The following is a 12,396-nucleotide window of genomic DNA, read 5'->3' as shown; positions in this document are numbered from 1 at the left end:
CTATTATGAAAGAAATACTTTTCAAAGGGGAAACTGTTTAGCACACATGGTCTCAGTTCTGTAGGCACTTTGCATTCACGTGCATTTGTTTAAAAAAAAAGACCCATGACTGCACTGAGGTGCTTTATATTAAAAAATAAAAGGGGATGTTTATGTGTGTGAATGTTTGCAGAACTTAAGTCTGTACAATTGAGGTAATAGATTTAACAGCTGTAGAAATGCCCTAATGTATTAATGTGATCCAAGAATTTATCAGAATATGGTGAAAGTCAAAGTTACTGTGATTCATTTTTGTTATGCAAACTAGCATTCATGCATACATTGCACATCAACATCCTTCAGCCCTGGCTGTCTTTGACATTTATTGTAAATATGTAAGCAGTTTTTAACTGCTTGGCATTTGTTCAAAAACGTGATATTTACTAAGAGCTTTGTCGTTGCTTTTGGAGTGAACAACTTTAGTATCTGTATTCAACCACTGCTGTGGCCGAAGCCGAGCGGCGTGGCTGCGCTGGGGGCTGGCAGGCGTGGGAAGCCGTGGGCCTGCGCTCACGCAGCCCGGTCCTGCTCTGGAGCAACGGCAGAGCCGAGGTGCGGGCAGATCCCGGCGTTGCTGGAGAAGGGCATTGCCAGTGTGTGTGGCCTCGCAGCGGGACCTGGGCCTGCTGGTGGAGGGCTGGGGTCCCACCCAGGCTCAGGGCCCACCGCCACCTGCTTCCCTGCTGCGGTCTGGGCTGCCACTGGTAAAGTCCAGGCTGCTCGACTGCAGGCACTTACCTGTGATGGACTGCAGCACAGAGAGGCTGTGCTCGTGCAGTTGTGCTGATCTCCGGGGTGGGATGGATTAGCGGCAGTAGTGTTACCAACAGCGCTGGCTCAGAAAGTATCAGGCTCAGCTGAAGGGGATGTTTTTAACTGTTCCTTCCTAGGAAGGGAGAAAACATGATGCTCATCACAGCTAGGATGCAGCAATTTGATGCTTAGATCTCTCTTCTTTGCCTCCATCCTGCCTACCTTACAATTCGAAGATCCCAGAAGCATGCTGCCCTGGTTTTGGGTTAGCAGTATTAAATGCCTACCTTGGCTCAGCCCCAGGCCAAACAGTCTGCTGGACTAGCTGCAATAAGAGCTTGGAGCTGCAAAGTTACTCTGCTGGAGGTAGAGCAGTGGGTTGGCTGCTGTGGCTGCTGATTTCCTAAGGAAATCAATAGACAAGTAGTTTAGAGTAACAATTTATTCATATTTGAACATATTTTTTGTAGGATGTTGTCATAAATTTATTTTAATCACAGACTAAATATTGCTATGCTTTCTGATGGTGTATTGTGGGATGCAGTATACTCAGGTTTTGGGATGATCATTGGCTGAAACCCTTTAAAATAAAATACGGAGCTACCAAAAGGGGTTCTCCCTCAACAAACTTACATTGCTAGTGATTCATTCCTTTGATTATTTTCAAAAACTTACCTTCCAAGCATGCTAAAAATCCCCAAAACACCATCTTTTATTCAGCTCGTGGGGAGCTGTAGGACCGATGAAAGAAAGGAAGTGCCGCGATTGAGAGACGGGCCAAACCCTGGCCTACAAGGAAGCTACTATGAATTCAAGGCACAGTGAGCTTTGTAGAAAGTCCTGAATTAATTTTGTGTTTGAAAATGTATGTGGTGTTGTATGTAATATTTGACAATCCTTTCCAACCCATAACAATAGATGCTAGCTTGTTTATTAATAGGTAAAACTGTAAGGAAGTCTTAACTGCATTAATAACGAAAATTTGTGTGATGTACATGTAATTTTGCACAGAAGCATTAAAAAGGAAAACATGATGTAATGCATTTATTTCTATTTGTCCTGGTGCTTCCTCACTAATATAAGGTGATTTTTAAAAAAAATGAGAAACTTTTCTAAAATGTTGTTGCTCTCTAAGCCTAGTTGCTCTCTAAGCCTCGTCCTATTAACTGACTGAATTCTGGCATATACATACCAAAACTGCATGATGCCATTCAACATATTCTTCTTTTAAGCAGTGCCACTGTTTTTTAGGAGATTGTACAGACAATTTTCTGTGCTCAGCCTGAGAATTTAAGGAAGACTGAAACAGTTAAGGCATCAGACTCCTACTTGTTATACGTTTTCCTTGCCAGACTCTGCAGAGGATGACTATGATATTAGCCCTAGCAATGCATCTAATACACTGCAGAAGGAAAATGTAAGTTAACTGCTAATCTGCAGTGGGGTAAAAAAAAAAAAATCTGAAAACTGTTCTTAACTGGTATGAAGAAAACTTAATAGCCATCTAGCCATCTTAATTTGGCATTGTGCTAGTTGTTTGTTTGTTTGTATTTTGTGTGCTTTTTTTTTTTTTTAATTTTAAAGCACAATATGAGATTTAGATCTAGAACTGTAGGGCAAAATAAGAGCATGATTCCTAGCATTGGGAAGTGAGGGAAGCATTTATGATTTGTTGTATCTCTGTCAGTGACAGATTTTAATCCACATGTTCGTTTTGGTTGAAACTTGTATATATGCAGCTGTGTTACATAACTGTAATTGTCAGATTTATGAAAGATTAATAATCTCTTTGTTCCAAAAGTGGCTGTCACATGTACAATATAATATATGTTTCTGAAGACGAAGTCTTGTGTTTTCTTTCCCAATGAGTGGGAAACACAAGTATATAGAAACAGAAGGCTGAGAAGGTGCTACATTTACACTGGGATTTTATACATTCAAAAGGTAGTGTTTTTTTCCAGTTGTTTGTTTCTTTTGTTTTACCAGTTTATAGAAAATGACATGAGACAGTTTATTGTTGTAAAATTGTTGTATTCATTGTCCCTAGGATTCATCATTGCTGCTTGTATTAGGTGGAGAAAGAGATACTGTATATTTGCAAGGAGCTGCTTATGGAATTGTGTCAGGGACTATACCTTGAAATTCACAATATGATTTCCCTTTGCTTAGGGAAGAAAACCTAATTATTCCAGTCTTTTTCCTGGTTCAGCCTACTCCCTTATCTGTGCTGCTTCAGCTCTGGTTCCCTGGCATATTTGGTGGGGGCCAGAGGACACAGCCCAGCCTCACTCTGTTGCTTACCATCTCCCCTCCACACTCACTGTCTTCTGGGTGGATAAACAATATGTCTTCTGTGAGTATGGGTTATAACACAGTTTTCACTAGTTGATGGCAAAAGTTTTCCACCCACACTTTTAATGCCCTTCTCTAGTTACTATGGAGCTAATAATCCTCTTGCATGTTCTCATGCTCATATCAGTGGGAAGGCATCCACTGACCTGAATCAAATAAGATCAAACACCAGGTTGCTGTGAGTTCTACTTGAGTTACTGAAACAATTTTAAGAAGTGTTCAAGGGGAAGGGGATGTTTTTGCATATACATAATGCATTTATTTAAAGATTTTGTTTTATATATATATGTGCAGATAGAGGATTCCACTTCTAAGCTTAGCTTCAGTTTTTTGAAATAACTCAAAATTTATTTAAATCTTATGATAGATATATGGAAGAGCAAAATTTAATGCACTGCATTAAGAATTTAATCGATCTGTGCAAATATATAAACCTATTTAACTGGGAATATGAAGGCTTTTTCCACGAGTATCTCAGAACTTTTTTTTTTAGAAGGGAACAAAGTAGGATGTTGGCACATGTGAATGACCGATGCAATCTTTTATAATTCAGTTTGTATCAGAGATAAGACTCTAGAGGGAGCCCATCTCACAGTTTTCTGAATTGAGGGAAATGGCTTTACAAAGATAATAAAACTATCTCTATTAATGAGTATTTTAAAGTAAAATCTCTTCTGTCTCTGAGATACAAAAGAGAACATGACAGTACTGTAGGACACTTATTTGCAAACATCTTTAGAAATTTCTCAATTCATAAAGTCAATTCTACCTTATCATTATCTGTACTTTTTGAGTACTATGGAAGGTGTACAGTAGAGGAATTTTCGGTCTTGTGCTTACATAATAAAATCCAATTTATGACCTTTCTCTTTTAAAGAACTTTCAAGACCCTGGGAGTACAGTCATGCAGAGGAAGGGTTTGAGTGCGTTTTGAGGCATTCTACTTTTGCAGGCGGTATGGAAACACGAGATCTTTGAGGAGAAGGTCAGAATCCAGGGGTTTACATTTGTTTGTGAAAGCCTGTATATTGCATATAACTTCCTGCCACATGTCAGTGGGCACATAAAATATGGGTCATGCAGTAATAACTTTTTTAGCCATGATTTCTAACTAGTTAGCTGTGAGTCAGTTGACACTGGACAATAGTCCTTGCATAATGTTACAGCAGCTTATGGCTGATGGCTATAGTGATTATTTAATTTTAGTCCTTAAGTTGTTCATTGCATTTTTTCCTCACTAAATTGTCCTGGTTGGGGCTGGACTAGAGTTCCCGTTGGTTCGGCAGCGGGAGGAGCTGCAGCCCCCTGAGACCCCAGGGGCTCCCCAGGGCCCAGTGCCCTCACCTGTGTGCGGGGGTGGGGGGAGCACAGCTGGAGGGCTGGGCCCCGATTGGCTGATAGTCCATGTCATGTGACATTGTGCTCACCATATAAAGGCAGGAGAGGCTGCCATTTGTGGTTGTGGGGTCTTTGTGTTTGGGATTGCTGGCTGGGAGCAGGTGGGTGTCGGTCGGTGGATGGTGAGCAGCTGTATTGTACATTACCTGCTGATATTGCTGTCAGCGTATTATTCTGTTACTGTTATTAAACTGTTTTTATCTCAACCCGTGAGTCTCCCTTTGCCCCTCCGATTCCCTCCCCATTCCCAAGTGGGGGGAGGGTGGGTGAGTGGCTGTGTGGCATTTAGCTGCTGAGTAGGCTCAAACCACAACATAAATGAAGAGACTTTAGAATTAAGCAAGGTTTTTGTCCAAGACAGGTTGTTTAAGGCTGCACTTGCACTACATGAGGTTGTTTTCATACTGTGTGACTGCGTTTCCTGCCTGTGATACTTCCAGGTGATAGTGCCTACCCAATCTCCTCCCAGTATGTAGTCAAGATGCACACCCAAGTCCATAAAATAGGAAGCATTCCCAATTTCAGGCAGGATGCAACTGGCCTCACCCAAAGTGAGAGTGGCAGTCTTGGATCAGAGTTAAAAGCAGACTTCAGTTTCAACTTCCCAGCCTTATGTTCACTGTGCTGGGTACCTTCATTTCAAGGAAGTGGGAGATGGAATGTTTCCAAAATTTGTATTAATAGAGAATGGGGGGGGGGGGGGGAAATGTTGTTTTTATAAAGTACTAAAATGCAGTATTTGTTAATGCTGTGTGACAGCTTCTGTATTTTATGTAGCAATTTGCAAAGGATTTGATGCTGAAGACATTCAATATCCTAATTGCACTTTGTTTAGTCTCTTGGTTTATAAATGGTGGAGCTAAATCCATCAAAATCTGTTTACAAAGACAGTATTTAGTATTAACTGTTTTTTACTTGTATTCAAATCACTCTGTCATGCTTCTAGCTAACAGCAAGCATTTTTTTCAACACTTCACATTAGCAGAAGATTATGTAAGTGTGTATTGAAACTTATTCAGAGAGTAACTTGTATCAACATGGTATTTACAATTCAGATAGGAACATAGATGTATGTAGTTTATCAGTACACACTCTCTCCATCCATCTGTTACACTGTGCTCTTAGAATGCTGTGTAAATTTAGAATATTCAGAAAATACTAACCCAAATGACTTTCCTCGGTACGTATGCCATTTGTTGCCATCCACTATCCTTGTGGTTTAGTCCAGACTATTGTGGTTTAGTCCAAGATGCCTTCTAATCACAAAGAACTTGACTGAAGTAGCTTTGATAAGATTAATAGGAAATTACTCTTCATAGTAAGAAATCACAGCTGCTTGTGCAATTTTTTTAAAATTAGAAGCTGTTATGGTTGTTTGTGTGTGTGTTTTAATATATCAAAATATATTAATGAAAAGATTGTGTACTTTTAGTACAAGCTATTTTTTTTTTTTTTTTTTTTTTCATGGTTTGAAGAGTAGTCAGTGCTTTTTCTGCTTCTGTCCTTAGCACGGAATGAACATAGAACTGTTAGTCTTACAGGTCTTTGAGGTGCTTCTCAAGGATGTAAAAAAGGTTTATAAATATAAACCAGCTGATATTCACATCACTGCTCTGAAGCAAAGAGATATTTCTACACCCGTTTCAAAAGTGGCAATATGATACTTGGATTAATACTGGAGTAACAAGTAACCTTATGTTCATCTTTAACAAAAGAAAAAGCAATGACTACATAACATGCTGAAACTGAACAATAAATCTAGATGCATGTTTTGTTCTAGTTCTGCCTATACTGACAGAGGTTACCAGCACTCTTGTTTTCCTGAAGGTCTGTGACATAAGCACTTCCTTACCCATTAGGGTAAAAATATGCTAGGTTAGTTTAAACATCTGGAATACAGTTCTTCTGACACAACTTTTCTTTCTTACTAAAATGGGCCAGTGTATATTATCATACAAGCAAATAGGCAGCAGATTACCCTATTTCACGAAGGACAACAGTAAGCAGCTAGAGACAGAATGATTTATTAAACTCTTCAGCTGACACAGTGACACCAAGAAGATAATATAGTCCCAAATTAGCAGGTTACTTGTAGCCTAACAAATTGTCAGTTAGGTGATCTTTTGTAACTACATACTACTTACTAGCCTTTTCCATCTACAAAATAATGTGTTAGTTTGTCCCACAAAGGGATGTGAATCCCAGGTTGTTTTTGTCAGTTCCCTGCCCAGCCTTCTCAGCCTTTGCTAACCTATTGTTGGGGGATTTGGCTCTAAAAGGCACCTGGTAGTACTGTTCAAATAGCCCTTTCTGTTAAATGTGGAGTATAATGAGGTCAAACGGGAGAAAGTCTCTCTCTAAAGGACTGGATGTGGAGGCAGGTTCTCACGTTACATGCAGAAAGGAGCTTCCTGAATTAGAGCCAGCAGGCTGTAGGCTTCTAGGTGTTCTTCAGATGACAGTTGACCTGGCAGGGTTTGTTATATTAAACAGTATTCAGATGTTGGTGGACACTTGCCAGATTTAGTGTCTGAAGTTCAGGTTCAGAGGGTCTGGAGAAATATGCAGACCCATGGATCTCAGAACTTTCCCAATAGCTGGAGATAAAGATTTCTGGACATGAGTGAGAGAAAGAACCTTTAACATAAACAACAACTCATAAGTAGTGAGGGACTGAGGTTAAGTAGCTGTGAAAATCTGAAAGCATAATTTGGAGGAAAAAAGCTATTTACTTGTTTGAATGATTGACAGTTCCATCACTAGCATTTTATACAGCCTAAAAGCTCTTTCCATTAGACAAAGCAAAGTATATGCTAGTCCTGCATCATAGTGATGCATTTAGAAAATAATTCTTTCTGTGATTGTTTACACGAATAACAGGCTTGAAGGAAAATTACTGAAAATTAATTGGTGAATCTGCTTCTAGTCATGTATACAATTGTATTTTAAGATAAAAATCTTGAAATGTCCTTCAAACAAAATTGTCTTACATTTTTACAACAAAGGTGACTGCTAACTTGCAGAAGTAACCCCTCTTCCCACAAAGGGGATGAAAAATTCCTAGGTACCTGCTTACTTGTTCCATGTACTTTCCAGTCTATTCTTATGTAAAGAAGAAAACTCGTAATAGGGCATTTCTTATGTATTTACGATTACTCTGTGGAGTATTTTGTTTGCATTCTCTCTCTTTCCTGTGTGAAATATGTGAAAGAGTGGAGCTGCAGCTGCATTAAGATATCTCGTGGTAGAACCTTGTATTATTACAATTAGTTATCTTGACCTGACTGTGTGGAAAAAGAAGTAATACATTAATAGAAATCTGTATTTAAGCATAGCTACAGAAATCTGTGTTATGGAAATAGCATGTCCTATGCCGTGTACTGTCCCATGTAGGAACTAGAAAGCTTATGTGGGCTTCAATTTATTTGTCTGGACTCTGATGAGGGATTTTGGTTTTCTACTGCTTTGAGTAAACACCAACTTTGTGAGAATGCACTTTGTTTAAAGAAAAGCAAGATGCTGGACAGCATGCGTGAAATGTCAGGTAAACAGATGATGAGCCTTGCTCCAGTGCCTGCCTTATTCTAGCTGATTCACAAACTACATAGAAAATATGCTGAAAAATTTTGTTTAATCCGAGAGATGGGGACACATGTTTCTGCAATAAAATGCCCAGAATAACATTTCAAAGGCTGTGTGAATATAGATAGATGTTTTAACTGTATGTCTATAATCAAGGATTAATTCCACAATAATATACTTATTTTAACTCATTATTTACACTGATTGCTTAATATCCCTTTTGAGGCATTATTTTTGTGAGGCTCGATTATTGTTGTTACCTGTGTCAGTATAATCATGAAGATCTATGACAAAGTAAATATTATACTTGAGAGGTATGAATAGTAAATTTCAATGAAATATGGCTCATTTGAGGATTACTTTTTGTTTTGTGAGAAAGAAGAAAGCAAATACTTGTGACTTAGATGTGAATTACACATTTTCTCCATCCCAAGGTAACTGTACTTTCCTTTTCTCTTGAATCCTTAACCAGATGCAGGCTTCATTATCTTTAGGCAGATGCTTTTTGTAGACTCACGTTTTAATGAACAGTAATTAATTTCTTACTGTATAAAGAGATATCTCTGTGGTCTAAGCTGAATGAAAAGGAATATCATCATCATCATAACTTAAGTTACCTTAAGATAGAGGGTAATGAATCTGTGGAAGGAAGGGTATGGCAAGATAGGGTGACCATGAAGTTAGGAACTTGCAAAAGTACGTCTTGAAGGGTGTACTCTGTGATACTAACATACTAGGAACCCAAGGGGGACTGACAAGAGTGTTGTCTTGACTACTACTGATCTTGCTGGTTTGTACCATATTTGGTGATCCAGAGAGTTTCCTCTCCCTTCTCCCCTTTCTCCAGCCTCTGTGTAAAGAATTGGCTTCTATGGTTCTCCCCTTCCTCTGAAACAGTGAAGGTTGGATGTGGAAGAAGGAGATGATGTGCTTTATCAGAAAATACAAAATTGTTGTTTCTTCTTGTGATATTAAATCTCTTCAGTTTCAGGTTTGAGATGACTTGCAGCATTGTGAGACTGGACAGGAATCTCTGGTGATCGATAGAGCACATTTTGATTGTTTTTGTTTGTCTAATTCTCATAATATGGTATGTTATCCACGTCAGAAGTCATCTGGCAGTTTTATCTTCTGTATTTCTTGCTGTTCTACCTCATATTTGATTTAGCAGTTTTTGTTTCTGCCTTGGAAATTAGATTGTGTTTTGCTTACTTAAACTATTTGCTTTCCTGTGTAAGAAATAAAGGCCTAATCCTGCTAGACAGTGAACAGCTTCCATTGTTCAAATGACTTTTTGTGTCTCGTGATGTGAGGAATGCTTTTTAAAGGTAACTTTAGCTTTCTGTTAGCATGAGCTACTGCCTACTGCATAATAGTACATGAAAGTTTAAGTAATATTATTAGCAAATAATCTGATTCTCTGTGAAGATCAGTATGACTAAAGGGTTCGAAGTGATTATTGATTTTTATTCCCTCATGTGGAATCTTGATTCCAATACAACAAGTCTTCTATTACACAGTTTGATCAAAACCTTTCAAAATATGCTAAACCTTAATATTCTGTAATGTGGTATATCTTATATCCTTCGTCTTATGACCCCAGTGCTAGTGCTGTCAGATGAATTCTCCATTGTTATTTGTAGGAAATGTCCTATTGCTACTTATGCAATCCAAACATATCAGAATTTTTTCCAAATCTTTGTTTGCTATGTGCATTTTATGTAGCCATTTATTTTCTAGCACATACTTGGGGAGCACTGCAAAAATTCTGATTGATTGTCTTAAAAGTCTTCAGAAAATACATCTCTCTGCCTGATGTGAATAACGGTTCACTTTACAAAAGGTCATGTTATATGTAAGTCTGATTTTAGAATTTTTTTTCAGAATCTTGCATATCCAAATATGAGTAAGAGGAATGTCCAGCATTACTTTTTGACAGATAATGACATAGTTTCTTCTTTATATAATTGTAACTCCATAAACTAATAAATTATTTTTGCAAATGAAACTGGAAATGGGTACTGATAAATCATATTCCAGTGCTGATTAACAGCGTGGTCTAGGGTTATTTGATTAAATGCATTATGGACTTGTTTAGAAAGGACAGATAGAATTTGTCACTTGCAGCATGGGTAAATTACTATTGAGATCATTGTTCTATTTTTCAAAAGCAACCATTAAGGATAAAGGCTGATCTTTCAAAAATATTGCAAGTGAGATTAATGCATATGAAGACATGGAGAAAGTACTTTCTTTAGAGATTACAGCATTGTCTAGCAAGTGTAGATTAATGTGATGCATATAAATCCAGCCTCAAACTATGGAAAACTTACTCTTGACTTGATCTCTTTACCTTGTTTTTGTCATTGTAAAAATTTAATTAAACTATTAAAAATGATGGATGCAAGAAATCTTATCCTTTTATTCATCTGTGTAATATGTTAGAGAATCCCAACTGAACTGGATACAAATAATGGTAATATTTAGCAATATGTATATGTACCTGTGTATAGACACATATAAGTATACATATGATGGACAACAGAATTTTTTGTGTCCTCTGCTTTTAGTGGAATTATTGATAATTTTCTCGAAGGAGATCCTAGTTCTTAACTATATCACTTGTCATATTTTAAACAGATATCTCTTCCTACATATTACTTGATGATAATAGACATTGCAACACCCTTTACAGGACTGTGACTCTGTGGTGTGCAGGTTTGTTTAACAAGAGTAATCACAGTAACACGAGTGTGTGTTTCTGTAGATACAAAAAACACATGGAAGTTAATGTTAACAGAGTGGTGCAACAGAGAACAGAACAGCACTGAAGTTAGGAGAGTGCTGCATTAGATAGTTCAGATGATAGGAATATGTAATTTGCTTCTTTTAGTTATGTGCTGCAATGACAAATGCTGCTCTGTCATTTCAGAATTTTGAGAATACTTTTTTACCTGTGAAATTTAGTTATTTTTCTAGCATGGATTTATGGATATTAACATCTTGCCATTTAATTCTTAATAGGTTAGAATCAATCTGTTTCTGCCTTACAGAAGTTCAATTTTGTATACCATACATGGTGTTGTAGCTCAGAAGACAAAAAGGCAATAGGTATCACAAAAACATTCCAAAAACAATTTCCCTTTTTGTTCAATATATAAGTTATCTATAGTTTTGCAAAGCATTCTTATGGGCCTTTTTACTCCTACAGTCTGAGTTGAGTGACTATAATGTTCTGTCTCGTGTGTTGTATAGTGAGACTACTAGAAACTTGCATTTATTAAAATGCAGCGACATCCTTGTCTCTAAATTGGAGAGATGTGGATTTAATGGATGGACCACTCAGTGGATAAGGAATTGGCAGCTCAATGGTCGCACCCAAAGAGTTGCTGTCAATCACTTGATGTCCAAGTGGAGAGTGGTGGTGAGTGTTGTTCCTCAGCGGTTTGTGTTGGGACCGGTGCTGTTTAACATCTTTGTTGGTGACACGGACAGTGGGACTGAGTGCACCCTCAGCAAGATTGATGACAGCAAGCTGTGCAGTGCAGTTGACACATTGGAGGGAAGGGATGCTGTCCAGAGGGACCTGGACAAGCTTGAGAAGGTAGGACTGTGCAAACCCCATGAAGTTCAACAAGTCCAAGTGCAAGGTCCTGCACACGGGTCAGGGCAATCCCGAGAATGAATACAGGCTGGGCAATGAGCAGATTGAGAACAGCTCTGAGGAGAAGGACTTGGGGGTGTTAGTGGATGGAAAACTGACTGTGAGCCAGTAATGTGCACTCGCAGCCCAGAAAGCCAACCATGTCCTGGTCTGCATCAAGAGAAGTGTGGCCAGTGGGTCGAAGGAGGGGATTCTCCCCCTCTACTCTGCTCTCAAGAGACCCCACCTGCAGCGCTGTGTCCAGCTCTGGGGCCCCCAACAGAAGAAGGACATGGACCTGCTCGAGCAGGGCCACAGGAGGCCACGAAGATGATCAGGGGGCTGGAGCACCTCCCACATGAGGACAGGCTGAGAGAGTTGGGGTTGTTCAGCTTGGAAAAGAGAAGGCTCTGGGGAAACCTAATAGCGGCCTTCCAGTACTTAAAGGGGGTACAGGAAGGCTGTGGAGGGAGTTTATCAGGGAGGATAGTGATAGGATGAGGGTTAACATTTTTAAACCGAAAGAAGGTAAATTTAGATTAGCTATAAGGAAAAAATTCTTTCCTGTGCGGGTGGTGAGACACTGGCACAGGGTGCCCAGAGAAGCTGTGGCTGCCCCCTCCCTGGCA

The 12,396-nt window shown here is 38.9% G+C and overlaps 1 protein-coding gene across 6 annotated transcripts in view; it reads left to right on the top strand.

Annotated features, from left to right (window-relative positions):
• PDE1A (phosphodiesterase 1A) overlaps positions 1-12,396 on the top strand; it is a 227,886-nt gene that overhangs the window by 6,199 nt on the left and 209,291 nt on the right. Inside the window, exon 1 of one of the 6 annotated variants that reach the window (XM_033010952.1) lies at positions 2,664-2,736. The exons of the other annotated variants lie outside the window; for them this stretch is intronic. The gene's annotated coding sequence lies outside the window, so the exon portion shown is untranslated. Of the gene's footprint in view, positions 1-2,663; positions 2,737-12,396 lie in introns of those variants that run through there. 6 annotated transcript variants of the gene reach the window in all.

This window comes from Tyto alba, unplaced genomic scaffold (genome assembly GCF_018691265.1).
Source record: "Tyto alba isolate M040663 unplaced genomic scaffold, T.alba_DEE_v4.0 Super-Scaffold_7, whole genome shotgun sequence".
Taxonomy (NCBI): domain Eukaryota; kingdom Metazoa; phylum Chordata; class Aves; order Strigiformes; family Tytonidae; genus Tyto; species Tyto alba.
This window is presented reverse-complemented; position numbering and strand designations above follow the sequence as displayed.